Source organism: Epinephelus lanceolatus, chromosome 1, assembly GCF_041903045.1.
Source record: "Epinephelus lanceolatus isolate andai-2023 chromosome 1, ASM4190304v1, whole genome shotgun sequence".
NCBI classification, from domain to species: domain Eukaryota; kingdom Metazoa; phylum Chordata; class Actinopteri; order Perciformes; family Serranidae; genus Epinephelus; species Epinephelus lanceolatus.
Window position 1 is genome coordinate 5,567,024 of NC_135734.1, and position 18,217 is coordinate 5,585,240.

The 18,217-nt window shown below is 41.6% G+C and overlaps 1 protein-coding gene across 1 annotated transcript in view; it reads right to left on the reverse strand.

Moving 5' to 3' along the window:
* Nucleotides 1-18,217, reverse strand: part of LOC117256981 (copine-9-like) — a 351,865-nt gene that overhangs the window by 112,968 nt on the left and 220,680 nt on the right. The window lies entirely within an intron of this gene.

The following is an 18,217-nucleotide window of genomic DNA, read 5'->3' on the forward strand; positions in this document are numbered from 1 at the left end:
ATTGTGTGTGGATGTGTCAAGTCCTTCAGCAGGAGTTTTCCTACACATTTCTTGTCCTGCTCCAACATTCTCCACTGCCTGATATGGGTCCCCACTCCCACACGTTATACAAGCTAACACATACACACAAACACACACACACACACACACACCAGCAGTTACACAACTCTAAACAGACATGGCAAAGACTATACAAAAAGCCCCCAAACTCTCTCCTGTTGTTTTCTAATTAAAGTGACACATTTACGCTTTTCTTTGTTTAGGTTAAAATGCTATTAATAAGCTGACGACACACTAAAATGTAAGTGAATTCCACCAGAGATAAAAATTCATAATTGTACCATTCTCATATGGTTCTAAGAAAACTCTGACCAATCATTGCATTCAGACCGAATGCAATGATTGACCAAGTGTCCCGTCTGTCTTCCCCACGTGGAGGCCTCCATCTGGACTGATGTAACCGCTTGCCTAACATGTTAGCACTGTAACCTTATTCTAAAACTCATCAGTCATCACTGACTCCGGTTGAGTTTTAAAACTCCGGGGTTGCGTTTGACTGTCTTGGTTGTAACGTTACACTTGCTCTCCTCTTCCGTGTATCTAATGTTACCTTGCCAACGCCTACGTCTATCATAGACGTAATGAGAACGTAATGGAGGAGGGGGGAGTAGGCCTTTGGAGGGAGGTGGAGTTGCAGGAGGAGGGGGATGTTCAAATTTTTTCTAAGTGCTGTGTGAAATGCAAGAAAGGTAAGAGTAGCATGAAGAATTTTGTGAAGACTTACAGTAAGTTGGGGGATGCAAGATGCAACCCAAATTCAAACTCGACAGACTTAAGGCTATACTTTTGTTATATTTAATTCTTTACCAATTAGCCCAGCAGGCTATAGTGCAACACACACTAAGCACGTCATGGACCATCATGTTGAACAAGGCACACCTCTGTGCATATCCACTGACTGATGACTGAATTGACTTGTCTGTTACTTGTGGTGAAGAGGGAGCTCAGCCAAAAGGCAAAGCTCTCAATTAACTGGTCCATCTACGCCCTAACCCTCACCTATGGTAATGAGCTTTGGGTAGTGACTGAAAGAATTACATCGCAGATACAAGTGGCTGAAATGCCTTTCCTCTGTAGGGTGGCTGGGTTCAGCCTTAGCAACAGGGTGAGGAGCTCTGACATCCAGGGGGAGCTCAGAGTGGAGCCACTGCTACTTTGCATCAAAAGGGGCCAGTTGAGGTTGTTCAGACATTTAATGTGGATGCCTCCTCATGATGGAGGCCTTTCGGGCAAGTCCAACTAGTAGGAGGCCCTGGGGCAGACACAGAAAACATGCTGGAGGGATTACATATCTCTGTACTCTTAAAATGAGCAGTGAATGCAACAATGCATGAAACCAAGAAGGATGGTGCTGCTTCCTCAGTTCATCTTGTTTTGGAGAGAGCACAACCAGAGGCTTCCTCCAACACTACGGAGACAACTTCTGTGTAAAACCTGAATTGTAAAACAAGGAGCTTTCTCAGTGAAGCTGCCTGTATGCCGTCATACTCATCTGAAACAATAAAATTGAGTCTTGTGTTGACTCTGTAAAGGTTAAAAGCACTATATGTCAAGTGGGCAACCCTTCGGGGTTCAGAAGTAGGAAGAATCTTTTTCCTACAGTAATTTCTTCTGTTGTGCAGTAATTGTCTCAAACTGTTATTGTCACTGACGAAGTATAATCCTTTGATTCCTCTATTATTCAAAACAGGAAGATAAAAGAACAACATAAATAAATTACAGGATGATGGTAATGGTACTTGTGCAATGTGGGTAAGGAGGAGTATTTTGTAGGAGATGTGGGACTAGATGAGGGTGGGGTAGATGTGCTGCCAAGGCTTTGTGTAGGTAAGAACCCTGGCAGCTGAGTTCTGCACAGTCTGGACCCTGTGGCTGGACCAGTCAAGAACCACTAATGTAATGTTTACTTGAGTATCATCATTTTGGAAGAATTTCTATTTTTCCTACACTTCTTCTCAGAGAGAAATATAATAATAATATTTTCTTTGTACTCCACTGTATTAATATGACAGCTAGAAATTAATCTGCAGATTTCAGATTTTACATTCAAGAGACTACCTCATAATATTGCTGTTGTCAGGTAAAAATCCTGTATTTCACAAAAGTTATTTGAAAACTTTTTAGGAAACTAAAAATTTTCAAAATTTTCGAATGCCTCTACTTTCACAAAAGAATTGGAGTCCATTTTCTGCCTCTGATGCCCCAGGGAGAATAAAGCAAAATCTATCAGAAATCTCTTCTAACAAGGAATTGTGCTCTCTTTACTCCACTACTGCTGTAGTGCAAACAATGGTGAGAAATTATGTTGAGTTATTTAAAGCTTTTTAAAGTCTCTCTGTGGCCACATAAGGTTATCATGTACTTGCAGGGGAGGAAACAACTTTGATTAAGCAGTGCTCTCCCCACTGAATGAGGACAGTAAGCCATCGGCCTCCTGACCACATGTGCAGTGTACTGGATCCCTGTCAGGGGCATAAATTAAAGTAGGAAATGAATATAAACACAACACTTTCAAAGCACTGTGAAGAGTGTAGCACCTGGAAGGCTTCTACTGCTGCCTGTAATAGATGATGGGTAATGTCTTTGTTGTGGGGTTATGTGAATGCTGTGTGAGATGATAAAGATGGATATATTCATGCATGTGTAAGTATGTGTAAATATGCTTAAATACTCTAATTATAGGGAAAGTACACAGATATTACACATCAGAGAAGTTTCATCATAGCGAGTTCCACTCATCCAGTGAATATTATTGTATAATGTATTCCCTGGCTCTGGGGGAGCTGAAGGCCTGAGAAAACAACCCAAGTGATGCCATATCATCTGGAGCTGTCCCTGCTTTGGCAATGAATTTCTATTAAAGGAAAAAAAAGAGATTGCACTGGTGTGGTGTAGTATTTGAAAGATATGGGGCAGACAGGGACCAACAAAAAGACATGATCAAGCTGTATTATGGGAACATTAGGATTTAGTTTATTTTCTAGCTTTATCCATACTAGTGACTATATTTAAAGTTCATTATGGATGTAAAGACACAATTGTGTATGTAAATATATAGTATGTATGTGCGTTTATGGTCATTAAGAGCATGTGAGCATGCTGAAGTTAGCATTTAGTTAAGCACAAGCTGAAAGCTGCTAGCACAGCTGTGAACTCAGTCTTGTTGCTTTAGCAACAATCAGTTATCAAACAGACGGCAGTTTCAGGTTTGTCTCTCATCTGTCTTTATTTTTAAACAACATAGGAAGTCAACTAAATTAGTTGATTAAATGTCAGTAACAATATGGTATAATTTTTTATAGGGATGCACCGAATATTCGGTAACCGAATATATTCAGCCGAATATTGCAAAAAAACACACATTCGGTATTTGGTGGAATAAGTTAAAAGCAAGGCCGAACAATAGCGACGTGTTTTGATAACGCGATCAAACAGCATGTGGTGACGGACGGAGTAAAATGTTGGCAGTGTGGCGATATTTTACTCCGACTAAAAATAGTTTTGTGCGAGCAAAAAAGCGTTCAGCATGCTGTGTGAGTACAGATTTCAACCAGCAGCAGAAACAAAAGGAGAATCCCGCTGGTTGTGGGTTGAACAGGGGTCACAGACACAGACAGGAATGTATTCCTGTCAAATACAGCGGCCATAGTGCTCTGCGGCGCAAGATAAGCCTTAGCGGCGACGGAGAAGTCCGGCTCCAATAATGTCCTCTTCTTGGCGTCATGACTGCCCAAAAGTACCTGGACAGCCGAGCCGTGGCAGCACACAGGTATGTGACGTGTCAGAGGGGAAACGAGCTGTTCACATTTCTCTCTTTGTGGAAGGTAACGGTCCACAAACCTCACCGCACTTTAGGGACTGTTCTTTAATTATGAAGGGACGGCTGGTTGAGTTTTATTTTATTAATTTATTTTTTTTCAATCCCCCCTATATTATCACTTATTGATGCTGTTTTTGAACTATGAATAAGTCAATGAGTAATTTATTCCATTGAAATATCATTGATGTATTATAGAAAAGTGATTTATCTTTTTATAAATGACAAAAGGCACATCTGCCTCATTTTCACTGTGGTATCGTGATACTACTCAGAACCACGATATTTTCACTGGTATCGTACCGTGGGTCCCAATTGTGGTACCGTGACAACACTAATCTGGAGGGGGTTCATCTGCAAAAACTAAAGAAAAACTAAACAACGGTATTCTGTATTCGGTACTCGGCCAAGCATTTAATTTTTTTCGGCTTCGACCACAAATTTTCATTTTGGTGCATCCCTAATTTTTTATTTCTTCCTTCCTACAGTATCTGTCCAAATCAGCTATTGTGTGACGAAGATCAGACAGCTAATATACAAGGTTGAGGTTATAGGAATTTATGGTTTTAAAAAAGCTAATGTTAAATGTTGAACATTACCATCTGTAACCTCAGTCTTTCTAACCAAGAAGTAATATTTTATCAGTCAGCTTCCTCTCTCTCTCTAAAAAAAAACTGACATGAGATAAAAGAAATCATGTGAGATTCTTGTTTTAGAATAGAATAGAATAGAATAGAATAATTCAACATTAACCACATTTTTAATATTGTCCATAATGTATAGTAGCTGCTGCACCTACTAAAATTCCACTTCTCCACTGATATAACTCTATCATATGAATGTAATGTAAATTCCACCTTTAAAGCCATTCTAAATAGAGAAAATGGAGTGCCCTTCTCTCAGCCCGTCATTAGGCCGCAGTGATTGCCCCATATAGCCCAGTCCTGATCATATCCAATCAACAGAGAGTGAGATGTCCTCTGTGGTTAGTGTGACAGCTCTGGGAGCAGTGCCACATCAGTGACCCTGGCTTCACTGTGGGGGAATTGTTGCCACGGTGACATGTGATTGGTACTAATCATCAAAGCTTTATTCTGGAGAACCCTGAGTGATAAAGTTTTGGTGAATGAAGAACATATAGAGCAAATGCAATATACATTATGAACACACTTGCTGTGTATAGCATGTTTCTCACGAGGCAAGCTCATGAGGCAATCCTTTTGCAATTAAAAACAAAATACGTTTGAAGGCTGTTGTCAGAGGGGTTTTTTATAGTACATTCTCATTCGAGTTTTGCTATCTATTTTTACCTTTTACCTGTTGCGTTTATCTTTTTTCAACTTTCCAAGGAAATAATAACTTTACACAACAAAATGCTCTCACTACTATTTGATGTTTGTACAAGGTTAATATAGTTTATATATAGTTATAGTTTTTATAGTTTTTTTTTTTCATTTTTAAAGGCCTATAATTACCAAATATAAAACACTGCATAATAGCATCAATAATGAACAATTTTTCATTGTGGCAACACTTGTCAAAATCTGCTTTTTACAAAATCTGCACATGGCAACGACAGTATGCCTACAGTTACCAGTTAGCTACCTACTGTTACTTCCTGCAATGGCACTGGACATTGGCATTGAATGCAAATGCAAACTGAATGCAACAGGTTTTTTCAATATAAGCATAATTCCAAGGGATACTGTGCTGCAATTAAGATAAGTTTATTCATTTATCTATTTATTTAGTATACCTTATTAATCGCTCTTTGGGAAATTCACTTTTGGCCAGCATACAAGACTAGAACCAGTTTAATTTCTTTAGTTCTGTACTGTAAACCCCAATTCACTGACTAAACTTTTTTTAATTTTTTTTGAGCATTTAATTCATCATCATTCATAAAAACATTGAGTACACATTTTCCTTTTTTTTTTCTTTCATTGAACTATGAAAATACATTGTGGCAAGTTTGGGTTTCTTAATTGCAAGAATAAGGCAAAGAGATTAATTCTGAACCAGGAAGTTAGAGCCATTTTAAAATACATAAGCATTAATCACTGCATAATGGGTAACGTGAGTGATTTAGAACAAATTTAAACACTCTTCAGTTTATGGCCTTAAACACATTAGGCTTGTCCAAGGTGAACTGCGCCTTGCCTGGAAAGTAGACGAGAGCAGGCAGCTGCAGCAGGGTGTGGTGACAAAAAGCTGCGGTAAATTCGGACAGTTTCCAGACAGTTTCCAGCAGCCTTCAGTCCGTACAGGAAGTCACAGAACACTCACATTCTGTCTGATATGATGTCGATTTATTAAAAATATTATCAGACCCATATATCAGTTTGTTTTCAGTATCCGTTTGTTTTAATTATGATAGATTGAGTTTTTAAAATGCTTTACATTTTGTAATTTATGTTCATGGTTCAACCTCAATTTTACATGACTTCCCGTGTAAATCAACATATCAGTTTGCTGCTGCAGAGCAGACCTGTCCTCTCAACTACATAGGCTAAATAAATTGTGTCTGACTATAAGGTTAATATTTTCAGAGGAAATAAATACAAAACAACGGCTTTGATTAAAGATCAGCCAGATGCAGTCAGGGCTTCACATCTGTACAGATGTTATTTTAAGAATCCTCACATCCCACTAACAAGTCTGTGATGCTAAATAGGCTACTTCAATTATTAAAGGGAAATTTTGGTTTATTTCAACCCGTCTCCTATGGTCCTAAATTTGTTTCAAGTGACTAGTGACATAGAAATAATAGTTAGCATGTTAGCCGTTAGCCTAGATACAGCTGGGGTGCATAGTAGCGTCAGACCTGTTAAAACGTAATTGAACAGGCATCCTTTCCAGTGCAAACTTAGTCCACTAAACAAGCTTTTTCTCCACAAAGACCGCCTCATATTGTTAGGATAAATGTCAGAGAACATATAGAAAACGACATGTAAACGTATTGTCTTACCTTACCGGTGTGCTGCCATGTTTGTTTATCCCTCTAGCTCTGCTTTCCAAAGCGTTGGTAGAGAGTAACTGCAGTGCCTGGCTCTAAAGTCAGACACAAAACTAACCAGCATGCATTGTGCTGCAATCATCCGTCAAATCTGTGCAGGCCTGGCTCATCTCAATCGAGCCTACTGTCTCACGCCATGCTGGAAAACTTCACCCATTTAGACCCAACACGCAAAAAATATGTTAAATAAATCACTCAAGACTCACATGTTCAGCACTGCTTACAATCACTGAAAGTTTCTTCTCCTCATATTTATTTGTTTTTTTTTGTATCCCTGAATTTGTAAAGCATCTTTGAGTGTCATGAAAAGCGCTATAAAAGTATAATGTATTATAATTATTATTATTTAGTAGGGTTGGGAACAATTAACCGATACGACCGGATATCCGGTTTGACAAGCGAGAGATACGGCTGAGTCAGTAACAGACTCCTCAATCAATACGAAACAGCCATGAATCGTATCGTTCCTACACTGTATCGAATCGTTATGTATTAAAAATATATCGTTTTTGAATCGTATCATAACCCGTATATCTAGATACGTATCGAATCGTCTATCACAGAGAGATTCCAAACCCTATTATCTAGGCAAAAGCAGCTTTATAAATTTTAGTCAACTTAACTCAAAAGTCAAAAATTGTTGACTTTACATATGAGGTTTAGTGTCAAGTGAACATTAAGTTTCTGTCATGTTGACAATCCGGGGCATTTGTGTAGACTTTACATAAAAATTTTCTGTCATGGATGGATTGGGGTTTACAAAGCATTAGGAAAGGTTATTACTGCAGGTTGTGGCAATTCCTCCCAACTATTGGCTGTTGCACCATCTTTTTAACATTCATGAATTCGTCCTCTGCTTTATTCTTGTAAGTCTCACAATCATGCAATAACAAGGAACATTTCATATTTAAGAAGTTCCATAACAACATAGGCCTCACCAGACATGTGCTGCACTCAAAGAACAGGCATTTTTATGGTTCCTGGTAAAAGGTGTCTTTGTAATGTTAGACCTATAGGTTATGTGTAAAATAGAATGTTGAATGACATGTATGTGACACATTCAGCTAGACAGGAGGTTCTGTCTATCTCCGTCACTGTCTCCGTATCTATTTTTGAGCATAATTCAGCCCTTAATCTTTCATTGTTAAGGTAAATAAAAGCTAGAACCATGTTTTTTTTCTGTCTGTTGAGATCATAAAAATTAAAGTAACACATATAGCATTGTTTATTAGCTAATATTTTATCAAAAGTCATTACTATGCGCAGGAGCTTAAATGAACATATTAAATATATAGACCAGGGTTCCCAAACTGTAAAACATCATATTCAAGGACTTTTCAGGGACTTTTCAGGCCCAGGTCCCTCAACACCTAGTTTGAGACATGAATCAAAGATAATAACTGTTGCAACACTGAACATTTTTACAATGATAAAAAGAATATATAAATTAAACGTGAACCCTGATAAACATACATTATACCTTTGTGTCTACTTGACAATCTGAGTTCAAATCTTAGTAGGTAGCCTTGATGCATAATCTTTAATCTCTTCACTCCTACTCTCCCAAGTCATTAGGCTTTTAAAAACATGTTACTTAGCTAGACATTTGACCAGTTCAACAATGAGCTGTACAGAGTTGGGTATAACGCGTTACAAAGTACAAAGTAACGCGTTAGAGTGCTTTGATTACTTTTTGCAGTAACGAGTAACCTAACGTGTTAGTTTACTGTTTGAGTAATCAAATACTTAAGTACATTTTCAAACAAGACGTCAGTTACTTCCGTTACTTTTAGAACACTGGTCCTTCAGCTCCAAAACAGCAACGGCTGTCATTTGGTTCTAATAACGGAGATAACGTTAAACCTGTCAGTCTGAAAGAAGCCACGGAGCTTGTGGCTCGCTACGTAGTAGAAGAAATGCCGCTGTTGTCTACGGTGGAGTCTAAATAGGTGGAGTAGGACTCCCTGACAGACATATTTCAGACTCAGGACTTGCATTATGCCTGGTACACGCTACACGCTGGTACTCACCAATTATCCCGGTCGTCTTTCACGACGTGTGTGATGTCATCGGGTTATTCTTGTCCTATTTTTATTACTTTCACTATTATTTGAGTCACTGTCTGTTTATGTGCCAGCCGACATGTTGTTGTAGTCACCTAAAAGCGTCAGCAGATGGCAGGAGCTACATTTGAAGCGCCATACGTAAACTGTCAAGCTACTGTATCTTCCACAGGAAGTTCTGACAAATGTTTCAGAATAAAAGCCTATTTAGAAAATGGAGGGATTCTCTCAGCCGAGGTTATAAGGGGCTTTTAATTTGAAACAAGTGTTGAGTTTGAAACGACGGTGCGATATGTTAACTTTATAAAGACAACGGAGCGGATATAAAGTAGATATATAAACACACAGAGAGATTAATAAATAACGGACCGTCTATAATGTAGTTTGTTTCAAATGAAGCTGGGAGCCTCTGCAGTTGTGGTGAGTAAAAGCCCCGCCGCTATTTGTTAATGTTATTACTTTATGTCCGACCGTGAGGATGTACCATTGTTTGCTAGCTTGATGCTAATGACAGTAATGTTAACTCGGGTCCATGTCATTGGTTCGACAGCCCATTGGTCCGACATCCCATTAGTCCGACGGTCCGTGGTGCTGAACGGCTCCCAGCCGGCTTATTTCTACCTTGATGGTGCGCCGCAACCGGCTCTGGGTCAGCTGGGAAAGGCTTGAGGTGAAGCAGGCTCACAGCTTATGTGTTTATCACTTTCTTTTTCATTTTAACCCACAACATCATCTTTTCCTGACCCTAACCAAGTGGTTTTTGTGCCTAAACCTAACCAGACCTTAACCACAGGGCATCATGATGATTTCGGAACGGACTTTGGAACAATGGGTTTAATATGGCCGGAACAATGGGATGTCGGACCAATGGGCAGTTCCCCATTAACTCAGCGGGTTGACAAAGTGCCTCTGCTGTTTCACACCATCATTTCCCCCTTTTACTCTGTGTGGTGACATCCCTAGAGGAAATATTAAAAACGCTGGGGTGTTGTTGTCATACAGTTGTCCACGGCAGCAGATCGTTGTGTGTTTCTACTGGTCAAAGTGACGGCTGTGATGGGAGAATTGGATCTCAGTGAAGGGCAAGTGGTCCATAACTTTAATTTTGGAGACAAAATAATGTAGGCTTAGCGCCCTGTGGTCCATTGCCCAATAGGAAATGTAGAATACTCAAAAGTACTTTAAAAGTGCTTGAGTTACTTTACTCAGGGAGTAACGTTGGAAGTACTTTTAAAGAAATTGAGTTACTTTACTCAGGGAGTAACACAGTAAAGTAACTGGCTACTTTTTTAAAAAAGTAACGCAGTAACGTACTTTGATTACTTTTAAAGTAACCCTTACCCAACACTGGAGCTGTAAGCCACATCTTTTCTTCTCCATGTGCTTTTACCTCATCGGGATGGAAGTGGAAGTTTTAGCTTCTAGCAGGTTAATCCAAGCTAGACATGTCTCCAATTATATTAGTATGTTTAACAAGAAACACTATGCCATGTGTAATGTTACTGTCGGCCCTGAATTAGTGAATTGAATAGCGAATGGGATGTGAGATGATTGCTTAAGTTCAGAGGGGCAGTGTGGTCTGGATGAGGATGAGGCTCTGAAGGACTACTCTCATTGTTGGAAATAAATTGTAAACAGATTACAGATACTGATGTAGCTGGCGCATTAACTTAGAACAGTGAACAGACAGTTTCACCCGAACAACTATAAGTCAGTGTCCATGATAATTTTTTATTGGACACCCAGCAGCCAATCAGAATCAAGTATTCACCCAGTCTATGATATAAGCAAATGTTGGTGGACTGACTCTAAACATCAAGAGCTACCCAAGATTAACGTGACTTTAGGGGACACAACATTTTTGCCAAAAACAGGGACAATAGAGAAATCACCGTGGCCTTGCGTCCTTCAGGGGATGAAGAGGATTAAGTAAGTGAGCACAGACTTCAGAGAATTCAGAGACACTGAATTGGGTTGTCAAGGTCGAGGCTTCAGTGTTAAATGACTTTCAAGTACCGAAATGTTTTCCTTTTAGATGGTTCACAGGTCATCTAAATCTCTTTGAAGCATTATTGTATTGGAGTGTTTGCTTGGCTGCAGTAGCCTCAGACTCTAACTGAAAGGCATTGGAGCAACAGAAGTGAGGTTTCTCTTTTTTTCTTTGAACTTCTTGATTTCCTCATAGTTTCTCACACTGCTTTAGTTTTCTCCAAACACATTGTGAAGCACTATATATATTGCAGGACAAAAGTAAGTCAAAAGAAGATGTTACCTATTCTGCCCAGCAACATAAGTTCTCAGCTGCTCAACTCTCTTTTATGGAGATGTGACATGGAGGAGATGGTGGTGGCTCCATCCCTTTCTCTCCCGTCACCCACTGATGGGGATGACAGGGTGACAGGGCGACTGACAGCATGAGCAGCTCATTCAATTACACAGCTCTCTGATGAAAGGCTTTCATGTTCTCCACAGAGCAGAGAATGGAGGGATAGAGGGAGGAGAGAAGGGAAGTGGTCTGCATTTGGGAATAGGCAGAGGGGATGTGAGTCAGGGTGACGATAAGTGGGAGGCACAAAAAGGAACTTAATTAGGAAAGAGTTGAGAATGTGTACTATCACACAAATAAAGTGTGAATGGGAAACCAAAAGGGCATTTTCACACAAAGTGCCAGGCTGTTTGAAGCAGAGATTGTGAAATATTAAGTTCTGTAGTTTGGTTTGCTTGGCAAACTCAAAACAGCACCATTAGAACTTGTGTGACTACACCAAGTCACCAAATCCACTCAGCTTTTCAAACTAACAAAGCAGTGAAACCATTCAACAGTGTCTACCTCAGTAATCCCAAGGTTGAAATTGCATTATGCAGTTCCTTCAGGCTTAACTACACTGCCATGTTTATGGCAATGAAGGAGCATGCCATTCAATGAAACAGCAGGTCTCTTTTATATGTTGTTCATAGTGTTTGGATGACAGTGGGAGTCTTTGGCACAGAGGCATAAACTGTATCAAGCAGTGGATGCATGTGTTTGTGTACTTGTGGTCTGAGGCTGTTTTTCAGATGTATTGACTGCAAATATCATACACGGACAGTGAAAATGGCAAAAAATAATATTGCTTCATATTATTAATTTGTTATTCAGCTCAGTCTAGAGGCTCACATGTCCTGAAGTGCATGAGGAGCACAATTTCTCACAGTATGTTCTTATTGAATGTCCATTGTCAAGTGAAATACATGGTTGCATAGGCTTTGTAACAACACATTGTCTACAGCAGTGTTGGGCACGTTACTCTCAAAATGTAACATATTACATATCACTAGTTACCTTCATTTAAAAGTAATATGTTTCTTTACAATATTACTCTCTGTGTAGAGTAATGTTACTTATTAGACTACTTTTGCATTACTTTTACCAAAATGACCTCAGAGAACCTAAGGTTAATTTTTAATGGATGAGTGTCACGTTGTTTAACAGCACCTAATCCAAGCACAGAAGCTCCAGTTTATTACAGTTCATTTCAAATCCAGTGCTGCGCAAGTCTGACCCATTCATGCAGTCACATACACTGGTTACCACTTTGTATTAAAATCCTCTACTTATATTAATTATAGTGTGATGATATACTCAAACTCAACCCAAGTAAAGTTTATTTATATAGCACATTTGAAAACAATCTCAGTTGACCAAAGTGCTGAATAGGCTATGCAATATAAATATAATCAGTAAGTAATAAAAAATAAATTTAAAAAAAACCCATAGGCCAATTTTAACAAAAAATACAACATCATACAGTGAACAATAAAAAGATGCGGGCTTTCATTGACAGGTTTGATCTTCGAGACATGAAAGGTGAGGTGAATCCTCATGGAGGACGGCAGACGAAGACGGACAGTGGCAGGATTGATGACCTTGGAGACAGGAAATGGGCCTACAAAGCGGGGAGCCAACTTCCTGGACTCCACTCTGAGAGGAAGGTCCCGCGTGGATAACCAGACACGTTGCCCTGGAGTGAAACAGGGTGCAGGAGTGCGATGTTGGTTGGCAGACTGTTGGTAACAGACGGAGGACCGGAGGAGTTTGGAACGGGCCTGCATCCAAGTGCGTCGACAGCACCGGACCATTGCCTGAACTGAGGGAACGCTGACCTCATGTTCCTGTTCCGGGAAGAGAGGTGGTTGGTACCCCCGGGAGCACTGGAAAGGCGAGAGGCCGGTGGCCGAACTGGGAAGAGTGTTGTGGGCATACTCCACCCATAGGAGCTGCTTGGATCAGGAGGAGGGGTTACGGGAAGTGAGGCAGCTTGGGCTGTCACCATCTCCTGATTCATGCGCTCAGCTTGGCTGTTGGATTGGGGGTGGAAACCAGATGACAGACTGACTGTGGCCCCCAGCAGCCTGCAAAACTCAGACCAGAAGAGGGAAGTAAATTGTGGCCCCTGGTCAGAGCCCACATCACTGGGGAGTCCATGCAACTGGAACACATGATGCAACAAAACTTCAGCAGTCTCTTTGGCAGTCTCTTTGGTAGTAGGTAGCAGTAGAGTTCCTACAAGAGTTTTTATAATGTATTTTTGGCGTTTTGAGCACAAAAAGCCAGGCATCATCCAGTTCCATCATATGAGAAAGGCAGACATCTCTACAGCCGATGTCCCCAACACTGCAACCCGCACCAAAACAATCTATATTGACAAGCAGCAGTGGGTAATGGAATGAGTTGAGCAGCTTTGGAAAACGGATCAATGACAGTGAGTATGACTGAATTACCATCAGAGGGTGGGAGGCCTGTGACAAAATCCAGTGAGATGTGGGACCAGGGGCTATGATTTACCGGCAGAGGATGAAGAAGGCCTGAGGGAGCTTGGTGAGTGTTTTTATTCCGAGAGCAGACCTGGCAAGCAGTGACAAATTCCTTGGCATCCCTATCCATCGATGGCCACCAGAAGCGCTGTTGGAGAAGTGCTAAGGTGCGTCTCACCCCAGGGTGGCAGGCCAGCCGAGAAGAGTGCCCCCACTGGAGAACCTGAGAAGGGAGACTGGCAGGGACAAACAACTGGTTATCCGGACAAGCACTGGGAGCAGGGTGTTCAGCATGAGAGCGTTTTACCTTGTCCTCTACCTCCCAGGTTACCGCCCCGATGGCACATGCAGGTGGGAGGATACCTTCAGGTTCAGATGGAGAGCCTTCCGGCTGGTACTGTCTAAACAGGGCGTCAGGCTCGAGGTTCTTAGAGCCTGGTCTGTATGAAAGGGAGAAATCAAAACGGTTAAAGAACAGGGCCCACCTGGCTTGACGAGAGTTCAGCCTCTTGCCTGAGCGAATGTACTCCAGATTTTTGTGGTCAGTCCAAACCACAAATGGCTGCTCCGCCCCCTCCAACCAGTGTCTCCATTCCTCCAGAGCAAGCTTCACTGCCAACAGCTCCCGGTTCCCAATGTCGTAATTCCTCTCTGCTGGAGACAGCTTCCGGGAGAAAAAGGCACATGGATGAACCTTCTGATCTTCAGCTGACCGCTGAGAAAGAACTGCCCCCACACCGGTGTCCAACACATCCACTTCCACAATAAACTGGCGAGCAGGATCTGGGAATATGAGAATGGGAGCAGAGGTGAAACGTGACTTTAACTCACCAAAGGCCTCTTCAGCTGCGGAGGACCACCAGAAGTGCACATTGTGGGAGGTGAGAGCGGTGAGGTGAGCTGCCACTGAACTGTAGTTTCAAATGAACCGTCTGTAGAAGTTTGCAAAACCCAGAAAGTGTTGAAGTTCCTTGCATGTTGAAGGAGAAGGCCAGTCCGTAACTGCCTTGGTCTTGTCCGGATCCATTTGGATCTTACCAGCGTTGATGACAAAGCCCAGAAAGGAAACCTCTGAGACGTGAAATTCACACTTTTCAGCCTTCACGAAGAGCTGATTCTCCAACAGCCTCTGGATGACTTGACATACATGCACCACATGCTCCTGTCTGGATTTGGAGAAGATGAGAATACCATCCAGATACACAAAAACACAAACATTGAGCAGGTCCCGGAGAACATCATTAACCAATGCCTGGAAGATGGCAGGAGCATTAGTGAGACCAAATGGCATAACTAAATAATCGTAGTGTCCACTGGGAGTATTAAAAGCCGTCTTCCACTCAGCCCCCTCTCTGATTCTCACCAAATGGTATGCATTGTGGAGGTCGAGTTTGGAAAAAATGGTAGCACCTTGCAGCAGTTGAAAAGCAGAAGAGATTAAGGGGAAAGGGTACCTGTTTTTCACAGTGACATCATTAAGTCCCCTGTAGTCGATGCATGGTCGCAGGGTTTTGTCCTTCTTACCCACAAAGAAGAACCCTGCTCCAGCAGGAGAAGATGACGGCCGAATGATTCAGCCACCCAAGGAGTCATTCTCCATAGCCTTGGTCTCCAGAGCAGATAGAGAGAAGAGTCGGCCTCTAGGGGGAGAAGCACCTGGCAGAAGGTCAATCGCACAGTCATATGGGCAGTGGCATGGCAAAGAGGTGGCTCTGGTCTTGTTAAAAACCTCCTTCAGATCCAAATACTCTTTAGGAACTCCAGAAAGATCTGGAAACTCAGAGGTAACAGGCCAACTAGGAGCAGGTGGTACAGCAGATCTCAAACAAACAGCATGACAGTGACCACTCCATTTAAGTATGGTTCCCGAAGCCTAGTCTATGTGTGGATTATGTCTTCTTAGTCATGGATAACCCAGAATGACAGGCTGTTGTGGTGCATAAAACAGGTGAAAAGTGAGTGTTTCGCTGTGATTACCTGACATGGTCATTTGGAGAGGCGCTGATTGATGTGTGACCCTGCAGAAGAGGCGGCCATCTAGCACTGTAGCATGGATAGGCTTCCCCAGAGCCTCCTGGCCAATACCCAGCTGAGAGGCAAGAGTTATGTCCAAAAGGTTGGCGTCAGCACCAGAGTCAATGAGAACTGAGACAGTGTGATTACTCCCAGAGCGATACGGCTGAGCATGAATCAAAGGCCGAGAGGGCATTTCAAAGTTCATGGTCTGGCTCACCAGCGCCCTCTGGATGACTGGTGAGCCCTGTGTTTTACTGGGCAGGAGGAGACAAAATGGCTGTCATGGCCACAATACATACATCTGTTCTCCCGCACACAGCGCTGTCGTTCAGCTGTGGAAAGCCGAGTCCGTCCCAGCTGCATTGGCTCAGTAGTGTCACAAGGGATGCCAGAGACTGGTTCAGATGGAGCCCTGATGGACGGGATGACGGCACTTGGGGAATGGCAGACAGGACCCTCTCTCTTCTCTGTTCCCCCAGACGGCCGTCAATGCGAATGGAATGGAGAGAGTGACCAATGCATCTAGGTCAGCAGGAAGATCTCGGGCTGCCAACTCATCTTTGATGCTGTCTGAGAGTCCATTGTAGAAGGCATCAAAGAGTGACACAGCATTCCAATTACTCTCAGCTGCCATGGTGGGGAATTGAATGGAATAATCAGACACGGACCTCCCTCCCTGCGTCAGGTTGAACAAACCTCAAGCGACTTCTCTGCCAGGTGTGACATGGTCAAAGATCTTCCGTAGTTCATCAGAGAACAACTTGACCGATGAGCAGATAATAAAAATAATAATAATAATAATAATAATAATAACTTTATTTATATAGCACCTTTTAAAAACAAAGTTTACAAAGTGCTTTGACAAACAGAGCAAAATCAGTACAAACAACAATATAACAGCAGCAGGTAATACAACAACAACACACAAAATAGCAGAGGCAGACATATGCAACATGGCAGCAATAAGGTAGCAGCAAGGAGTACAGGAGGAAACAGCAAAGGGAATAAAGTAGGTAAATACAATACAGCTAAAACACTAATAAATAAACAGAACAAGAGAAAGAGGAGAACGACGACATCACATAAAAGCAAGTCTATAAAAATGGGTTTTAAGAAGTGATTTAAAAGAAGTCACTGAATCTGCAAACCTTAGATCCTCGGGCAGGTCGTTCCAAAGCCAAGGGGCCCTGATGGAAAAAACTCGGTCGCCCTTAGACTTCAGCCTCAACTCTGGAACAACCAAAAGGCCCCTGCCCGAGGATCTAAGGCTGCGTACAGGCTCATATGGGGTCAACATTTCTGTTATATAGCTAGGGGCCAGACCCAGACGTGCCTTAAAAGTGATCAGTGAAATCTTAAAATCAATTCTAAAACAGACAGGGAGCCAATGAAGGGAAGCAAGAATAGGGGTGATGTGATGTCGTTTGTTAAAACCAGTGAGAAGCCTAGCTGCTGCGTTCTGAACTAGTTGGAGGCAGGAGAGTGATTTATGGTTGATGCCGGAAAGGAGGGAGTTACAGTAGTCTAGTCTGGAGAAGATGAATGCATGGTTAACTTTTTCTAGGTCAGGACGTGAAAGCATGGGTTTAATTTTTGAAATAATTCGTAATTGATAGAAACAGGACTGAACAACTTTCTTGATGTGGGGTTGAAAACTGAGATCTGAATCAAATGTAAGTCCAAGATTTTTGGCAGTGGGCTGAACATTTGAGGATAATGGACCGAGGTTGTTTTTGATGAAGCTGATTGATTTTGAGGAACTGAACAGCAGAATTTCTGATTTTGAGTTGTTGAGTTGAAGATAATTTTGTGCCATCCAACAGTTGATATCTTTGATACAGTCTACGACAGCAGCTAGGCTTCTGGGGTCACCGGGTCTCAGCGGGAGATATATCTGTGTGTCGTCCGCATAACAATGGAAAGAGACATTGTGCCGCTGAATGATCTGACCGAGAGGAAGCATATAAATAGAAAATAAAATTGGACCTAAAATCGAACCCTGTGGTACACCACAGGTAATGTGAGCTGTTGAAGATGAGTGATTACCTATGGTGACCGCAAAGGTTCTTTCTAAAAGATAAGAATAAAACCAACTAAGTGCAGTGTCCCTGATGCCAACCCAGGTTTTAAGGCGGTCGATTAAAATGGCATGATCTACAGTATCAAAGGCTGCACTTAGGTCTAAAAGAATTAAAATTGCACTCTCCCCTCTATCGGTTGCTAAAAGAAGATCATTGGTTACTTTGAGGAGGGCAGTTTCTGTGTTGTGTAAAACTCTAAAACCTGACTGAAATTTCTCAAAGATGTTATTATGACACATAAAAGATAAAAGCTGTGTTGAAACCACCTTTTCTTCAAACTTTGGATAAAAACGGAAGTTTAGAAATTGGCCTAAAATTATTAAGAATTGAAGGATTGAGGTTAGGTTTCTTTAAAAGAGGTTGGACCTCA